The 18,095-nt window shown below is 36.3% G+C and overlaps 1 long non-coding RNA gene across 1 annotated transcript; it reads right to left on the bottom strand.

Annotated features, from left to right (window-relative positions):
* Positions 1-326: 326 nt before the first annotated feature.
* LOC139124494 (uncharacterized) lies at positions 327-6,186 on the bottom strand. Its single transcript, XR_011549930.1, has 2 exons — positions 5,989-6,186; positions 327-5,848 (listed from the first exon to the last, which is right to left on the bottom strand). It is a non-coding gene; the product is annotated as an uncharacterized lncRNA (long non-coding RNA).
* Between the last annotated feature and the right edge of the window lie 11,909 nt (positions 6,187-18,095).

Raw genomic sequence — 18,095 nt, 5'->3', positions numbered from 1 at the left:
AATTAATTCATGTTTTTCTTTGTTTTACAGCGTATAACTAGGGGGCATCCTCAAGACGAATTAGGGTAAAAGGTGGACCTTAAATATAACCAATAACAAAAATATTTATTTCAATTGAACCAGATTTATTACCCCTTTATATGAAATCAGATTATTACATTTAAACAATTAACGGCATACCGGTACATGTACAACCATATCAGAAAGTATTAATCAGAAAATTATCACATGCCTAGTTCTTGTGCCTATGTAAATCTATCCTATCCCAGCTAAATGACCATTTGGATGATTACTTCAACTTATGTATCTTCTTTTTTCATACAGAAAGTTTTACTGTTAACAATAGTGCGCCTGAAGAATGAAAAAAATACAACAAATTACAACTGATCAACATGGTCCTTGGTCATTATGTTAACACCTCAGTTGTTCAATGTCCATCACTTGTTTCTACATTATTTTCATGAAACTGACCAAAAAATTCCTAAATTGTTCAAAATATCATTGAAATGTGAAATCCCAAGAAAAATTACAATTCATAATTATGATTTGAAATATCATATCTTTGCAAATGTGTGCATACTATTTCCAGTTTCTAGCTTTATGGAGATAGTAAACATACATTTAGACTTCACCTTTCATACCTCTAATTATTTTGATTATGTTTACTTACAATGCCTTCAGTGTTGGAAATGTTTTACCAAAATATTTGATTAGTCTTAATTGTTTATTTTCCTGTCTTACAAGTAGCAAAGCATGTATCAATGCATGGGTGAAATTTTTATTTTATTCATTCAGTCATTTATTCTTTCTGTCTTTCTCTCCTTTTTCTTCCAATTTTATTTCCAAAGCTAGGAGCAGAATATAACACCACACAATTGCAAAAATCAAATTTGACTCTCACAGATAAAATTATACAAAAAAATGGATTCTATTTAAGAACAGAATTACCATGAATTATTTGCAATGAATTCTGCTCATGGTTCAGAGATAACAAGTCTTTCCTTATCATCAATCCATCAAAACCAGTTATTTTAAAGGTAAAGAGTTGTCGTCTCTGAACCGCTAGGGGGCGCAGCTATAGGAGCTGTGAATGTCTCAATAAAACCGAGACACATTGCACTATATGATGTTTTTGACTTGGACAATAAAATCACTTTATCTGAAATATAAGATGTGAACAATAACTATTCTCACAATTCACAGCCATAATTTTTCAAAATTTTTCTCTATTGTGTACATTTTTTATTTGATATTCAAAGAATGATTGAATTTTGATATTACATAACGACAGTCAATCACTAGGACAGTCATTGCTTTATTGCGAAATGTGTACTTTGCCAGAGAGAAAGTGTGCCTAAGTATTAAAGGTGCTCCATCTTATGTATGAATCTGGCAATAATGATTGCAGCAACAGTTTGACCTGAGATTAACTTCCCAAAGTGAACTGGGAATGCTGATACGTTTATATGCACATTGACGGTATGATGAACAGAACAATATAATTAATCTTCACAAATACAAAGCTTTCAATTTGCATATTTCTTGGAATATGTTTTCTTTAAAGTATCAGGTTACATCTTTTAATGTTAAGGAATGTCCAGGAACATCATTTATGTTATTTATCATGAGATGAGTAGGGTATAGGGCTGGTTCAACAAAAATTAGCATTAAAAAATTCAACTCTCTCATAAAAAGAAACATTCGTGTTATGTTTGGTTCTTGCAAACTCTTATTTAAAAAGGTCATTTTCCGAAATGTACATAACATTGAAAATACACATTGAAAATTCAATTAAATGTGTAATATATAAAAAAACATGGTGTCCTTGTCATTTCATCGAGTTTATATTATAAAAATAATTAGTCTACCTGGTTCTACTGGATTGTAAATAAGAAAACTACTGCCTATATTACACTACCTGTTTCTACTGGATTGTAAATAGTCTCAGTACATACTTTACCTGGTTCTACTGGATTGTAAATATAAACCACTGCCTATATTACACTACCTGGTTCTACTGGATTGTAAATAGTCTCAGTACATACTTTACCTGGTTCTACTGGATTGTAAATATAAAACTACTGCCTATATTACCCTACCTGGTTCTACTAGATTGTAAATAGTCTCAGAACATACTTTACCTGGTTCCACTGGATTGTAAATATAAAACCACTGCCTATATTACACTACCTGGTTCTACTGGATTGTAAATATAAAACTACTGCCTATATAAGACTACCTGGTTCTACTGGATTGTAAATAGTCTCAGTACTTACTTTACCTGGTTCTACTGGATTGTAAATATAAAACTACTGCCTATATTACACTACCTGGTTCTACTGGATTGTAAATAGTCTCAGTACATACTTTACCTGGTTCTACTGGATTGTAAATATAAAACCACCGCCTCTATTACACTACCTGGTTCTACTGGATTGTAAATAGTCTCAGTACATACTCTGCCTGGTTCTACTGGATTGTAAATAGTCTCACATACTTTACCTGGTTCTACTGGATTGTAAATATAAAACCACTGCCTATATTACACTACCTGGTTCTACTGGATTGTAAATAGTCTCAGTACATACTTTACCTGGTTCTACTGGATTGTAAATATAAAACTACTGCCTATATTACACTACCTGGTTCTACTAGATTGTAAATAGAAAACTACTGCCTATATTACACTACCTGGTTCTACTGGATTGTAAATAGCCTCAGTACATACTCTACCTGGTTCTACTGGATTGTAAATAGTCTCAGTACATACTTTACCTGGTTCTACTGGATTGTAAATATAAAACCACTGCCTATATTACACTACCTGGTTCTACTGGATTGTAAATAGTGTCAGTACATACTCTACCTGGTTCTACTGGATTGTAAATATAAAACTACTGCCTATATTACACTAACTGGTTCTACTGGATTGTAAATAGTCTCAGTACCTACTTTACCTGGTTCTACTGGATTGTAAATATAAACCACTGCCTATATTACACTACCTGGTTCTACTGGATTGTAAATAGTCTCAGTACGTACTCTGCCTGGTTCTACTGGATTGTAAATGTAAAACTACTGCCTATATTACACTACCTGGTTCTACTGGATTGTAAATAGTCTCAGAACATACTCTACCTGGTTCTACTGGATTGTAAATATAAAACCACTGCCTATATTACACTACCTGGTTCTACTGGATTGTAAATATAAAACCACTGCCTATATTACACTACCTGGTTCTACTGGATTGTAAATAGTCTCAGTACTTACTTTACCTGGTTCTACTGGATTGTAAATAGAAAACTACTGCCTATATTACACTACCTGGTTCTACTGGATTGTAAATATAAAACCACTGCCTCTATTACACTACCTGGTTCTACTGGATTGTAAATAGTCTCAGAACATACTCTTCCTGGTTCTACTGGATTGTAAATATAAAACCACTGCCTCTATTACACTACCTGGTTCTACTGGATTGTAAATAGTCTCAGTACGTACTCTGCCTGGTTCTACTGGATTGTAAATAGTCTCACATACTTTACCTGGTTCTACTGGATTGTAAATATAAAACCACTGCCTATATTACACTACCTGGTTCTACTGGAATATAAATACTGTCAGTACATACTCTACCTGGTTCTACTGGATTGTAAATATAAAACCATTACACTACCTGGTTCTACTGGATTGTAAATATAAAACCACTGCCTATATTACACTACCTGGTTATACTGGATTGTAAATAGTCTCAGTACATACTTTACCTGGTCCTACTGGATTGCAAATAGAAAAATACTGCCTATATAACACTACCTGGTTCTACTGGATTGTAAATAGAAAACTACTGCCTATATAACACTACCTGGTTCTACTGGATTGTAAATAGTGTCAGTACTTACTTTACCTGGTTCTACTGGATTGTAAATAGAAAACTACTGCCTATATTACACTACCTGGTTCTACTGGATTGTAAATATAAAACCACTGCCTCTATTACACTACCTGGTTCTACGGGATTGTAAATAGTCTCAGAACATACTCTTCCTGGTTCTACTGGATTGTAAATATAAAACCACTGCCTCTATTACACTACCTGGTTCTACTGGATTGTAAATAGTCTCAGTACATACTCTGCCTGGTTCTACTGGATTGTAAATATAAAACCACTGCCTCTATTACACTACCTGGTTCTACTGGATTGTAAATAGTCTCAGTACATACTCTGCCTGGTTCTACTGGATTGTAAATAGTCTCACATACTTTACCTGGTTCTACTGGATTGTAAATATAAAACCACTGCCTATATTACACTACCTGGTTCTACTGGAATATAAATACTGTCAGTACATACTCTACCTGGTTCTACTGGATTGTAAATAGTCTCAGTACATACTCTACCTGGTTCTACTGGATTGTAAATATAAAACCACTGCCTATATTACACTACCTGGTTCTACTGGATTGTAAATAGTCTCAGTACTTACTTTACCTGGTTCTACTGGATTGTAAATAGAAAACTACTGCCTATATTACACTACCTGGTTCTACTGGATTGTAAATAGTCTCAGTACATACTCTACCTGGTTCTACTGGATTGTAAATATAAAACCACTGCCTCTATTACACTACCTGGTTCTACTGGATTGTAAATAGTCTCAGTACATACTCTGCCTGGTTCTACTGGATTGTAAATAGTCTCACATACTTTACCTGGTTCTACTGGATTGTAAATATAAAACCACTGCCTATATTACACTACCTGGTTCTACTGGAATATAAATACTGTCAGTACATACTCTACCTGGTTCTACTGGATTGTAAATATAAAACCATTACACTACCTGGTTGTACTGGATTGTAAATATAAAACCACTGCCTATATTACACTACCTGGTTATACTGGATTGTAAATAGTCTCAGTACATACTTTACCTGGTCCTACTGGATTGCAAATAGAAAAATACTGCCTATATAACACTACCTGGTTCTACTGGATTGTAAATAGAAAACTACTGCCTATATAACACTACCTGGTTCTACTGGATTGTAAATAGTGTCAGTACATACTTTACCTGGTTCTACTGGATTGTAAATAGAAAACTACTGCCTATATTACACTACCTGGTTCTACTGGATTGTAAATATAAAACCACTGCCTCTATTACACTACCTGGTTCTACTGGATTGTAAATAGTCTCAGTACATACTCTACCTGGTTCTACTGGATTGTAAATATAAAACCACTGCCTCTATTACGCTACCTGGTTCTACGGGATTGTAAATAGTCTCAGAACATACTCTTCCTGGTTCTACTGGATTGTAAATATAAACCACTGCCTCTATTACACTACCTGGTTCTACTGGATTGTAAATAGTCTCAGTACATACTCTGCCTGGTTCTACTGGATTGTAAATAGTCTCACATACTTTACCTGGTTCTACTGGATTGTAAATATAAAACCACTGCCTATATTACACTACCTGGTTCTACTGGAATATAAATACTGTCAGTACATACTCTACCTGGTTCTACTGGATTGTAAATATAAAACCATTACACTACCTGGTTCTACTGGATTGTAAATATAAACTACTGCCTATATTACACTACCTGGTTCTACTGGATTGTAAATAGTCTCAGTACATACTTTACCTGGTCCTACTGGATTGTAAATAGAAAACTACTGCCTATATTACACTACCTGGTTCTACTGGATTGTAAATAGAAAACTACTGCCTATATAACACTACCTGGTTCTACTGGATTGTAAATAGTCTCAGTACATACTCTACCTGGTTCTACTGGATTGTAAATATAAAACCACTGCCTATATTACACTACCTGGTTCTACTGGATTGTAAATAGAAAACCACTACCTATTTTACACTACCTGGTTCTACTGGATTGTAAATAGTCTCAGTACATACTTTACCTGGTTCTACTGGATTGTAAATAGAAAACTACTGCCTATATAACACTACCTGGTTCTACTGGATTGTAAATAGTCTCAGTACTTACTTTACCTGGTTCTACTGGATTGTAAATATAAAACTACTGCCTATATTACACTACCTGGTTCTACTGGATTGTAAATAGTCTCAGTACATACTTTACCTGGTTCTACTGGATTGTAAATAGAAAACTACTGCCTATATTACACTACCTGGTTCTACTGGATTGTAAATAGAAAACCACTGCCTATATTACACTACCTCGTTCTACTGGATTGTAAATAGTCTCAGTACTTACTTTACCTGGTTCTACTGGATTGTAAATAGAAAACACTGCCTATATTACACTAGCTGGTTCTACTGGATTGTAAATAGTTCAGTACATACTTTACCTGGTTCTACTGGATTGTAAATAGAAAACACTCTATATACACTACCTGGTTCTACTGGATTGTAAATAGAAAACCACTGCCTATATTACACTACCTGGTTCTACTGGATTGTAAATAGTCTCAGTACTTACTTTACCTGGTTCTACTGGATTGTAAATATAAAACTACTGCCTATATTACACTACCTGGTTCTACTGGATTGTAAATAGTCTCAGTACTTACTTTACCTGGTTCTACTGGATTGTAAATAGAAAACTACTGCCTATATTACACTACCTGGTTCTACTGGATTGTAAATATAAAACCACTGCCTCTATTACACTACCTGGTTCTACTGGATTGTAAATAGTCTCAGAACATACTCTACCTGGTTCTACTGGATTGTAAATATAAAACCACTGCCTCTATTACACTACCTGGTTCTACTGGATTGTAAATAGTCTCAGTACATACTCTGCCTGGTTCTACTGGATTGTAAATAGTCTCACATACTTTACCTGGTTCTACTGGATTGTAAATATAAAACCACTGCCTATATTACACTACCTGGTTCTACTGGAATATAAATACTGTCAGTACATACTCTACCTGGTTCTACTGGATTGTAAATATAAAACCATTACACTACCTGGTTCTACTGGATTGTAAATATAAAACCACTGCCTATATTACACTACCTGGTTATACTGGATTGTAAATAGTCTCAGTACATACTTTACCTGGTCCTACTGGATTGCAAATAGAAAAATACTGCCTATATAACACTACCTGGTTCTACTGGATTGTAAATAGAAAACTACTGCCTATATAACACTACCTGGTTCTACTGGATTGTAAATAGTGTCAGTACATACTTTACCTGGTTCTACTGGATTGTAAATAGAAAACTACTGCCTATATTACACTACCTGGTTCTACTAGATTGTAAATAGTCTCAGAACATACTCTACCTTGTTCTACTGGATTGTAAATATAAAACCACTGCCTATATTACACTACCTGGTTCTACTGGATTGTAAATATAAAACCACTGCCTATATTACACTACCTGGTTCTACTGGATTGTAAATAGTCTCAGTACTTACTTTACCTGGTTCTACTGGATTGTAAATAGAAAACTACTGCCTATATTACACTACCTGGTTCTACTGGATTGTAAATATAAAACCACTGCCTCTATTACACTACCTGGTTCTACTGGATTGTAAATAGTCTCAGAACATACTCTTCCTGGTTCTACTGGATTGTAAATATAAAACCACTGCCTATATTACACTACCTGGTTCTACTGGATTGTAAATAGTCTCAGTACATACTCTGCCTGGTTCTACTGGATTGTAAATAGTCTCACATACTTTACCTGGTTCTACTTGATTGTAAATATAAACCACTGCCTATATTACACTACTGGTTCTACTGGAATATAAATACTGTCAGTACATACTCTACCTGGTTCTACTGGATTGTAAATATAAAACCATTACACTACCTGGTTCTACTGGATTGTAAATATAAAACCACTACCTATATTACACTACCTGGTTCTACTGGATTGTAAATAGTCTCAGTACATACTTTACCTGGTTCCTACTGGATTGTAAATAGAAAACTACTGCCTATATTACACTACCTGGTTCTACTGGATTGTAAATAGAAAACTACTGCCTATATAACACTACCTGGTTCTACTGGATTGTAAATAGTCTCAGTACATACTCTACCTGGTTCTACTGGATTGTAAATATAAAACCACTGCCTATATTACACTACCTGGTTCTACTAGATTGCAAATAGAAAACTACTACCTATATTACACTACCTGGTTCTACTGGATTGTAAATAGTCTCAGTACATACTTTACCTGGTTCTACTGGATTGTAAATAGAAAACTACTGCCTATATAACACTACCTGGTTCTACTGGATTGTAAATAGTCTCAGTACTTACTTTACCTGGTTCTACTGGATTGTAAATATAAAACTACTGCCTATATTACACTACCTGGTTCTACTGGATTGTAAATAGTCTCAGTACTTACTTTACCTGGTTCTACTGGATTGTAAATAGAAAACTACTGCCTATATTACACTACCTGGTTCTACTGGATTGTAAATAGAAAACCACTGCCTATATTACACTACCTGGTTCTACTGGATTGTAAATAGTCTCAGTACTTACTTTACCTGGTTCTACTGGATTGTAAATAGAAAACCACTGCCTATATTACACTACCTGGTTCTACTGGATTGTAAATAGTCTCAGTACATACTCTACCTGGTTCTACTGGATTGTAAATATAAAACCATTACACTACCTGGTTCTACTGGATTGTAAATAGAAAACCACTGCCTATATTACACTACCTGGTTCTACTGGATTGTAAATAGTCTCAGTACGTACTCTGCCTGGTTCTACTGGATTGTAAATAGTCTCACATACTTTACCTGGTTCTACTGGATTGTAAATATAAAACCACTGCCTATATTACACTACCTGGTTCTACTGGAATATAATACTGTCAGTACATACTCTACCTGGTTCTACTGGATTGTAAATATAAAACCATTACACTACCTGGTTGTACTGGATTGTAAATATAAAACCACTGCCTATATTACACTACCTGGTTCTACTGGATTGTAAATAGTCTCAGTACATACTTAACCTGGTCCTACTGGATTGTAAATAGAAAACTACTGCCTATATTACACTACCTGGTTCTACTGGATTGTAAATAGAAAACTACTGCCTATATAACACTACCTGGTTCTACTGGATTGTAAATAGTCTCAGTACATACTCTACCTGGTTCTACTGGATTGTAAATATAAAACCACTGCCTATATTACACTACCTGGTTCTACTAGATTGTAAATAGAAAACTACTACCTATATAACACTACCTGGTTCTACTGGATTGTAAATAGTCTCAGTACATACTTTACCTGGTTCTACTGGATTGTAAATAGAAAACTACTGCCTATATAACACTACCTGGTTCTACTGGATTGTAAATAGTCTCAGTACTTACTTTACCTGGTTCTACTGGATTGTAAATAGAAAACCACTGCCTATATTACACTACCTGGTTCTACTGGATTGTAAATAGTCTCAGTACATACTCTACCTGGTTCTACTGGATTGTAAATATAAAACCACTGCCTCTATTACACTACCTGGTTCTACTGGATTGTAAATAGTCTCAGTACATACTCTACCTGGTTCTACTGGATTGTAAATATAAAACCACTGCCTATATTACACTACCTGGTTCTACTGGATTGTAAATAGTCTCACATACTTTACCTGGTTCTACTGGATTGTAAATATAAAACCACTGCCTATATTACACTACCTGGTTCTACTGGAATATAAATACTGTCAGTACATACTCTACCTGGTTCTACTGGATTGTAAATATAAAACCATTACACTACCTGGTTCTACTGGATTGTAAATATAAAACCACTGCCTATATTACACTACCTGGTTCTACTGGATTGTAAATAGTCTCAGTCCATACTTTACCTGGTCCTACTGGATTGTAAATAGAAAACTACTGCCTATATTACACTACCTGGTTCTACTGGATTGTAAATAGTCTCAGTACTTACTTTACCTGGTTCTACTGGATTGTAAATAGAAAACCACTGCCTATATTACACTACCTGGTTCTACTGGATTGTAAATAGTCTCAGTACATACTCTACCTGGTTCTACTGGATTGTAAATATAAAACCACTGCCTCTATTACACTACCTGGTTCTACTGGATTGTAAATAGTCTCAGTACGTACTCTGCCTGGTTCTACTGGATTGTAAATAGTCTCACATACTTTACCTGGTTCTACTGGATTGTAAATATAAAACCACTGCCTATATTACACTACCTGGTTCTACTGGAATATAAATACTGTCAGTACATACTCTACCTGGTTCTACTGGATTGTAAATATAAAACCATTACACTACCTGGTTCTACTGGATTGTAAATATAAAACCACTGCCTATATTACACTACCTGGTTCTACTGGATTGTAAATAGTCTCAGTACATACTTTACCTGGTTCTACTGGATTGTAAATAGAAAACTACTACCTATATTACACTACCTGGTTCTACTGGATTGTAAATAGTCTCAGTACATACTTTACCTGGTTCTACTGGATTGTAAATAGAAAACTACTGCCTATATAACACTACCTGGTTCTACTGGATTGTAAATAGTCTCAGTACTTACTTTACCTGGTTCTACTGGATTGTAAATAGAAAACCACTGCCTATATTACACTACCTGGTTCTACTGGATTGTAAATAGTCTCAGTACATACTCTACCTGGTTCTACTGGATTGTAAATATAAAACCACTGCCTATATTATACACTACCTGGTTCTACTGGATTGTAAATAGTCTCATTACACATACTCTACCTGGTTCTACTGGATTGTAAATGTAAAATCACTGTCTATCTATATTACACTACCTGGTTCTACTGGATTGCAAATATAAAATCATTGGTATAATACACGATCTGGCTCTACTGGATCGTAAATATTCTCAGTATATATTTTACCTTGTTCTACTTGATGAGAAATTATACTATATGGTATGTTAAAAATAAATCACTGCCACAATAACACAATAATGCAAGCTCTACCTGGTTCTACTGGATACGGAGAATGCAAATCAGTGACAAGGTTTCTTTACCTGATTCTACTGGATCGGCAATCTCAAATCATTGCATAGATGCCTTAAACTAGTGGATCATAAATACAAAAGAACTACCCACATTATCAGTACATTACCTGGAGGTTGAAGATAAGTAGCTGAGGCACATAGCTCTGCTGGGTGTATTTTCTCAGAACGTTTTGTGTGCATATGTGAATGGATTGAGAGGGGTTGAATAAATAACGCGTATTAAAGTGATACCGGTTGACTTGGCCACAATTCTGATTGCAATATCACCTTTAAACTTATGCCAAGCAATTCTTTGATTTCAAATGAGAAATTCGCACGATATGAACGGTTTTTATACACTCAGTCGCCGGCGATTTGTGAGTGTCCGTGACCTGATCCCGGAAGTTGTGTATGGCAGCCCGCTCATATGCACGATGAGCGATGGAAACAACATTTGCATGTGAGATCCGCCCACTGAATGACGTCACCTGTCAAACCACAAATATGTAAATTACCTGGTTCTACTGGATTGTAAATAGTGTCTTCCATGAGGTAGATGTATGAAGCCCGCCATCAGTGTCCAGTGACCCTTAAACTTGATTTATAGCTAGCTGAAGCTGTATGTAGTTTGCCTCGGCCGCCGGCCACAAAACCTAAAAAAGGGTGACGCGCTGTTGTTCAAGTGACGCGCGTGCTGACCAGAAACATTCCTTTTTTGGCCTTACTTCCTGTTTTTTGTTTTGTTTCGAGGTATTTTTTTTGTTTTGATTTTTTGGTTAATTTGTTTTCTTTGGAGCGTTGGTCAGTAACGTAATATTGGAATTATGGAAATAAGCTTTTTCATGTCTAGAATTTTTAATATTTAAAACTGTTCCTCCAACACAGTTTTCCCTTCCGCAGTACCAGATGTGAGATGTCAAGGGGGTTCATCAATTTTCGGGAGGTTGATAGGGCACCACTAATTTTGACAGAGGCACAAGAACACTTCCGTGACCCCTCCCAGCCCTATTATGATGAACCTCATTAGACTGTAATTGCAGCTCAAGCTAAGTTGCTACAATAATCACCACGACCCACGATACACTGGTCTCCAATGAAGTACCACATACGAACACTCATTTTACACAATTTCAACCAATGTGAATATATGGCACAAGATAATTTGAAGTAGTCTGAAAACAAGTTATATTCGTAATTAATGCGTCATTAAGCACAATTATTCATCAAAGTAAGATTGGTTTGCCATTGTTGTGAAAAAATGCTATCAAAATCACAAAACTACTAAAGCAGTGATCTTTCACACTAAGATATGACGACTTATATTTAGATATTTTAATACATATTAACTGCAGGATTATTTTCATTATATAAAGCTGCTACATTAAGACTTAAGATATTTGGTTGCTGACCACTCATTTACTCTAGTTGCTGAAGGTGACATTGATGTTCATATAAAGTGGACATAGGCAAAAGTTGTAACCCTGTTCTATTGAGGCATTTTCAATATTGCGACAGTAAATGTCTTCATTCACCGAATGTAGGCCCAATAGAACATAATTAGACTCTTACCTCTATTACAACTAAATAACATGGCTACAGTAACTGTTACAACTTACAAAATGTTATTCAGTGATAATGATCCTTGCCATATCAAGAAAGGAGGAAGTGATGCTCAGTTGGCATGGGTAAGTTCAGAAAAGAGCAAGTGAGATTGTATTGTTCGTTTTTTCAAATCATGTTGAAATTTAAAGCATAAGAGACTGACACCACATGTCACAAGCATCCAGCTGGGTTAAGAGGAAGAAAGCAACAGTAAGCAGTGATCCTTGCCACAAAGGTACAACAGGAGGCATGGGAAATAGTGTTCAGTTGTCGCAGTAGGTAGTGCAGTGGCATGGGTATGTTCCGACAATTGTCTAGCCAAATAGAGCTGATATGCACACTAGTCCTGGATATCTTCTCATCATGTTGACATTTATATCATTACAAACGCTATTTGTCATCGGTATCGATAATGGTTGAGTCTAAGTGAGCATAGTCTGATATTCTTCCATTTCAACGGCAAAAAGGAGGACAGCAGTGAGGAGGACAAATACGATATCTTGAATTTTCAGAGGAACCTTGTGCATTTCGCTTCTCATTGCTGATTAGCTCCATCTCCTTCATACCTCGCCCGTCGACTGCATTCTGGCCTGATCTAAGGCTACGATCAACGACATCCTTCTGTGGCCGTGCCTGGATAATCACAATGGCTTGAACCACCATGGCTAGCACCAAGATGCACATCATAGTACACGACTTCATACTTAGCTTTCTCTTCGTGATTGTATGTGAACTGAATATGTATTGCAGCTTGTCTTGTCTCGAACAAACTATCAAGAACTCAGACTTATGTCAAAGATACTTGAAGGAATCGACCACACCTAGTTCTATGAGAGTAATCACGCAAGCGTACCACACAAGGACCAGTTCAAAAGATTTCGGGACGGATGGGAGCAAGACTCATAATTAGACTCTCTCTGATTGATATGAACTAAAGTGTTTCATTGTGTCTAAAATGAAAAGTCGCAAAAATAAATTGTATACAAAAAATCTCTGTGTGTACTTATTGTTACGAACACATACACTAACATACAGGTACTTTCTGACACCCCCATAAGCATTGACCCAGATTACGTGGAACAGCTCCCGCCTCTTTCTTCTCTGTGTCAACAGAAACATTAAGTTTGTTTACATAGCGCTGTACAAAGCCCAGCCCTTGTTCCATTGCATAAAAGTTAGGGTTTATGAAATTGCCCATCCACAATTACCCGTTGCAGCATTACGTAGCAGAGACTGGAAACCAAAGGTTTAATTCCAAACTCTTGATGACTTTCTCAAATCAATCTTTCTGACCCTTTTTCAGTACATCGGGCAATGGAAAAGTGGAAATCACACTGCGTCACTTTTTATAGGACATAAATGGAAAATAATACAAACTCTGACGGACCTTTTGGTAAACAAGTAGGATTTATGGGTGGAAATAGGCCATTTGCATAATCCAAGAGTCATCTTAGGCCAAAAAAAGAAATGTTTCCGGTTAGGCCTTTCTTTAAACATTGGTGCGGCGATGCGATTTTTTTCCCGTCAAGGAAGGAGGAGGGTCAGTTTTATAGTTTTATCAATATAGTCACATAATTATATGCTGTTCATGCAGTCAATGATCTTGCGCCCCAAATAATTTTCTCTTCAGCCGTTTTGGTTTGTTGTTATAGCAATCAGTACATGTTGGGTATATGTCAGCTGCTCTCTCTCCAGACAGTAAATCTTCACCACTACCACAGTGACTGCAAATTGCAGGTAACACAGACGATGAGAAGTATGGTATCTCAACTGGAGATGTGTATTGCAGATCATGCCGAACATAGACTTTGCTGATAATGTGACCTTGGTGTGATACTGGTATTGACTGAAAGTTTCCCATCATGGAAGTACTCACGCTACTCTCTACGGGAAAGTCAGAATACTCCCGCTCCACGACAAATCTATCGCCAGTATTCCGTATACCCCCGCTCAAATCATGGAAGAGTCTTAGTAAGGTCGTGTCTGCCGATACACCGACAAGGCCAAAGGGTCTTAAGATCTTTGACACGAATGTAATTTGAACTGAGAATAACATGCCGATACACAGTTCTTGATGACGGATTAAGACATCGGCCATGCTGGGTGGACCCTCTACCTTGAAATATCCTTCCCAAGCACCCTTGCGCAATGTGTGTATTACTAATACACGTTGAATTGTGGATAAATATACGCAGAAAAAGGCGCATGCATGAGGTAGATCAGTGTCTAGTGACCCTTAAACTTGATTTATAGCTAGCTGAAGCAGTACGTAGTTTGCCTCGGCCGCCGGCCACAAAACCTAAAAAAGGGTGACGCGCTGTTGTTCAAGTGACGCGCGTGCTGACCAGAAACATTCCTTTTTTGGCCTTACTTCCTGTTTTTTGTTTTGTTTCGAGGTATTTTTTTTTGTTTTTGATTTTTTGGTTAATTTGTTTTCTTTGGAGCGTTGGTCAGTAACGTAATATTGGAATTATGGAAATAAGCTTTTTCATGTCTAGAATTTTTAATATTTAAAACTGTTCCTCCAACACAGTTTTTTCCTTCCGCAGTACCAGATGTGAGGTGTCAAGGGGGTTCATCAATTTTCGGGAGGTTGATAGGGCACGACTTATTTTGACAGGGGCAAAAGAACACTTCCGTGACCCCTCCCAGGCCTATTATGATGAACCTCATAAGACTGTAATTGCAGCTCAAGCTAAGTTGCTACAATATCACCACGACTCCAAGATACACTGGTCTCCAATGAAGTACTACATACAAACATTCAAACGAGCACACATTTTACACGAAATCAACAAATGTGAATATATGGCACAAGATAAGTCGAAGTAGTCTGAAAACAAGTCGTATTATAGAAATAAACATTACGTTTATTTGTGGGCAAGGGCGAGAGGAAAGCCAACAATTAACGGCCGAGTCTTGCCGAGCCCGTTAATTTGGCTTTCCTCGAGCCCGCGCCCATTAACGTTAATGGTCAGAGCGGAGTCTGTTATTTCCATTATATTATCAGTGAACCCAAGAAAACCGTCAAATTTTCCGAAATATCAGGAGCGAACGAAAACTGGGCCCCAGAAACTGAGCAATACGCGACGCAATGTCACGCGCGCTAAAAATAATTGGAAAATCCGGAGATGTTTTCAGAAAAAAGTATCTCAACTTGACCTACAAGTGCTCCATTTTATTTTGTGACTGATTATGATTTACGTTTGAGGTGTAAAGTTACGATACTTTGTTAAGTTTATTATTCATATTCACGAGCATGTAAACAAACCATTACTGTGTATTTGTGGTCAGTCACGTGGTTCAGCTCGACCAATCAAAATGCGACGGGCAGGACATGGTAATATAATCGTAATTAATACGTCATTAAGCATAATTATGCATAAAAGTAAGATTGGTTTGCCATTGTTGTGAAAAAAATGTTATCAAAATCACAAAACTACTAAAGCAGTGATCTTTCACACTAAGATATGACGTCATATATTTAGATATTGTAATACATTTTAACTGCAGGATTATTTTCATTATAAAGCTGCTAAAATAAGACCTAAGCTATTTGGTTGCTGACCACTCATTTACTGTAGTTGCTGAAGGTGACATTAAAGTTCATTGAAAGTTGACATAGGCAAAAGTTGAAACCTTGTTCTGTTGAGGCATTTTCGATACTTCTGCGCTAGGTGATTGGGTGCCGTGCGTTGTGGGTTCGAGTCCCGGTTGAAGCCATCGTATTTCAAGAGTAAATGTCTTCATTCACTGAATGTATGCCCAATAGAACTATAAATTAGACTGTTACTTTCAGAGAAACCAAACGTTTAATTCTCATAGAACTATAAATTAGACTGTTACTTTCAGAGAAAAACCAAACGTGTTATTCCAAGCTCTTGATGACTTTCTCAATCAACCTTTCCGACCCCCTTTCAGTTCATCAGCAAAGAAAAATGGAAATCACACAGCGTTACTTTTAAAAGAACATAAATGGAACATTATACACACTCTGACTGACCTTTCAGTAAAACAAGTCAGATTTATGGGTGGCAATGGGCAATTTGCATGATCCAAGAGTCATCTTACCTTTTTTTGTTTTTTAGGGGGTTTACTTGTTTTGGTTTTTTTTTGGTTTTTTGGGGTTTTTTTTTTGGTCAGTGACATTTCTTGCAACAACAAACATTCCTCCCTTATTAACAAATATAACCGATTTTTTGTTCAAGAGGCTGTTCGAAAACTCAATGGAAGGGTTGACCATTGCAGGTGTGAATTCAAAATGGCAAATCCATACCAACAAAAAATGCCAGGATGTAAAGTTCACACAGCGGTTAGGTAATAAAAATTACATAATGTATACAATGTAAAAAGTGATGGTCATACACAGCTTGCTTTCAACTTAATATACAAGTATTCCCTCTTCCAGTTTTCGCATAGGAAATTATGAACAAGCAGCAGGATCTCTGAAATAAACGATTGCTTAGCGCAGTGTCTTTTTGATTTTCAGTCATAGTACTGTACCCGAGTCACACAGACTCTTGAAATAGGAAGGTGTACAACTTCAATGTAAACATGAATATATTTTTGAACTTCATACATTAAATCTTCGCACATATACAGATTATTTTGCCAAATAGAATATATATTATTCTAGCCTGCTGAGGGGAGTACAACAAACATAGGGCCAATGTCCCTGAAGCTGCTATAGACATGGATACAAAATTAAGCATTTCCTGACTGTATGAAATTATCTCACTAAAGTCATCCTAGGGACCTGTTAACCAAATATTAAAGCTGTCTGACCAGCAGTTTTGCAAAAACAAGCAACCCAACAGTCGACAGAGCTCCGCTGTGTTTAATGTAGAGAATAACTTTTTGTGACACATGTATTGATGAAGAAGGTTGACATCTTTGATAGCTCATTTCAGGATGGCCTGACCTGAGAAGAAAATTTTTTGCCAAAAACGCCTTTTTGGCGCTAATTTGCATATTTTGAACAATTTTTTGAACAAAATCAAAAAATACCCATCCCAATAGCTTCAATAGACTATAGTCTATAGTAGCTAAAAAACTACAGTTGATACACAGAACAAAAAGCACTGAAAAATTGGCCAAAAGGTGCAGCTTATGTCCTTTTTATACAATTTTGTTAATTATGTTCAGTTTTCCTGACAGGTGATGGAAGTCCTCCCGTTTCACAACCTTTTTATGTGATCGCTGGTTCTCTGTTTCACAAGATAAAATTTTCCTGTGACAGAAAATATGTCAAAACAGAACAATCCTTATTCGGAAGAAAAAACACACACACACACACACACACACTCCCCTTAATGTTTATAACGGGAGTGTATAAGTTGGCTAAGGTGAGGATAGCACCCGTCGTCACAGTGGGTAGGTTTTCGCTGTCTAGAATTTTAGTTTGACAAAACAACAAGTTCCATTTTATGGACATTTATTTTCCACTTTATGTGACCCTAATTGTAT

Source organism: Ptychodera flava, assembly GCF_041260155.1.
Source record: "Ptychodera flava strain L36383 chromosome 23 unlocalized genomic scaffold, AS_Pfla_20210202 Scaffold_24__1_contigs__length_23054250_pilon, whole genome shotgun sequence".
In the NCBI taxonomy this organism is placed as follows: Eukaryota; Metazoa; Hemichordata; class Enteropneusta; family Ptychoderidae; genus Ptychodera; species Ptychodera flava.
Note: the sequence above shows the minus strand (reverse complement) of the source record. Positions and strands in the feature narration are given on the sequence as shown.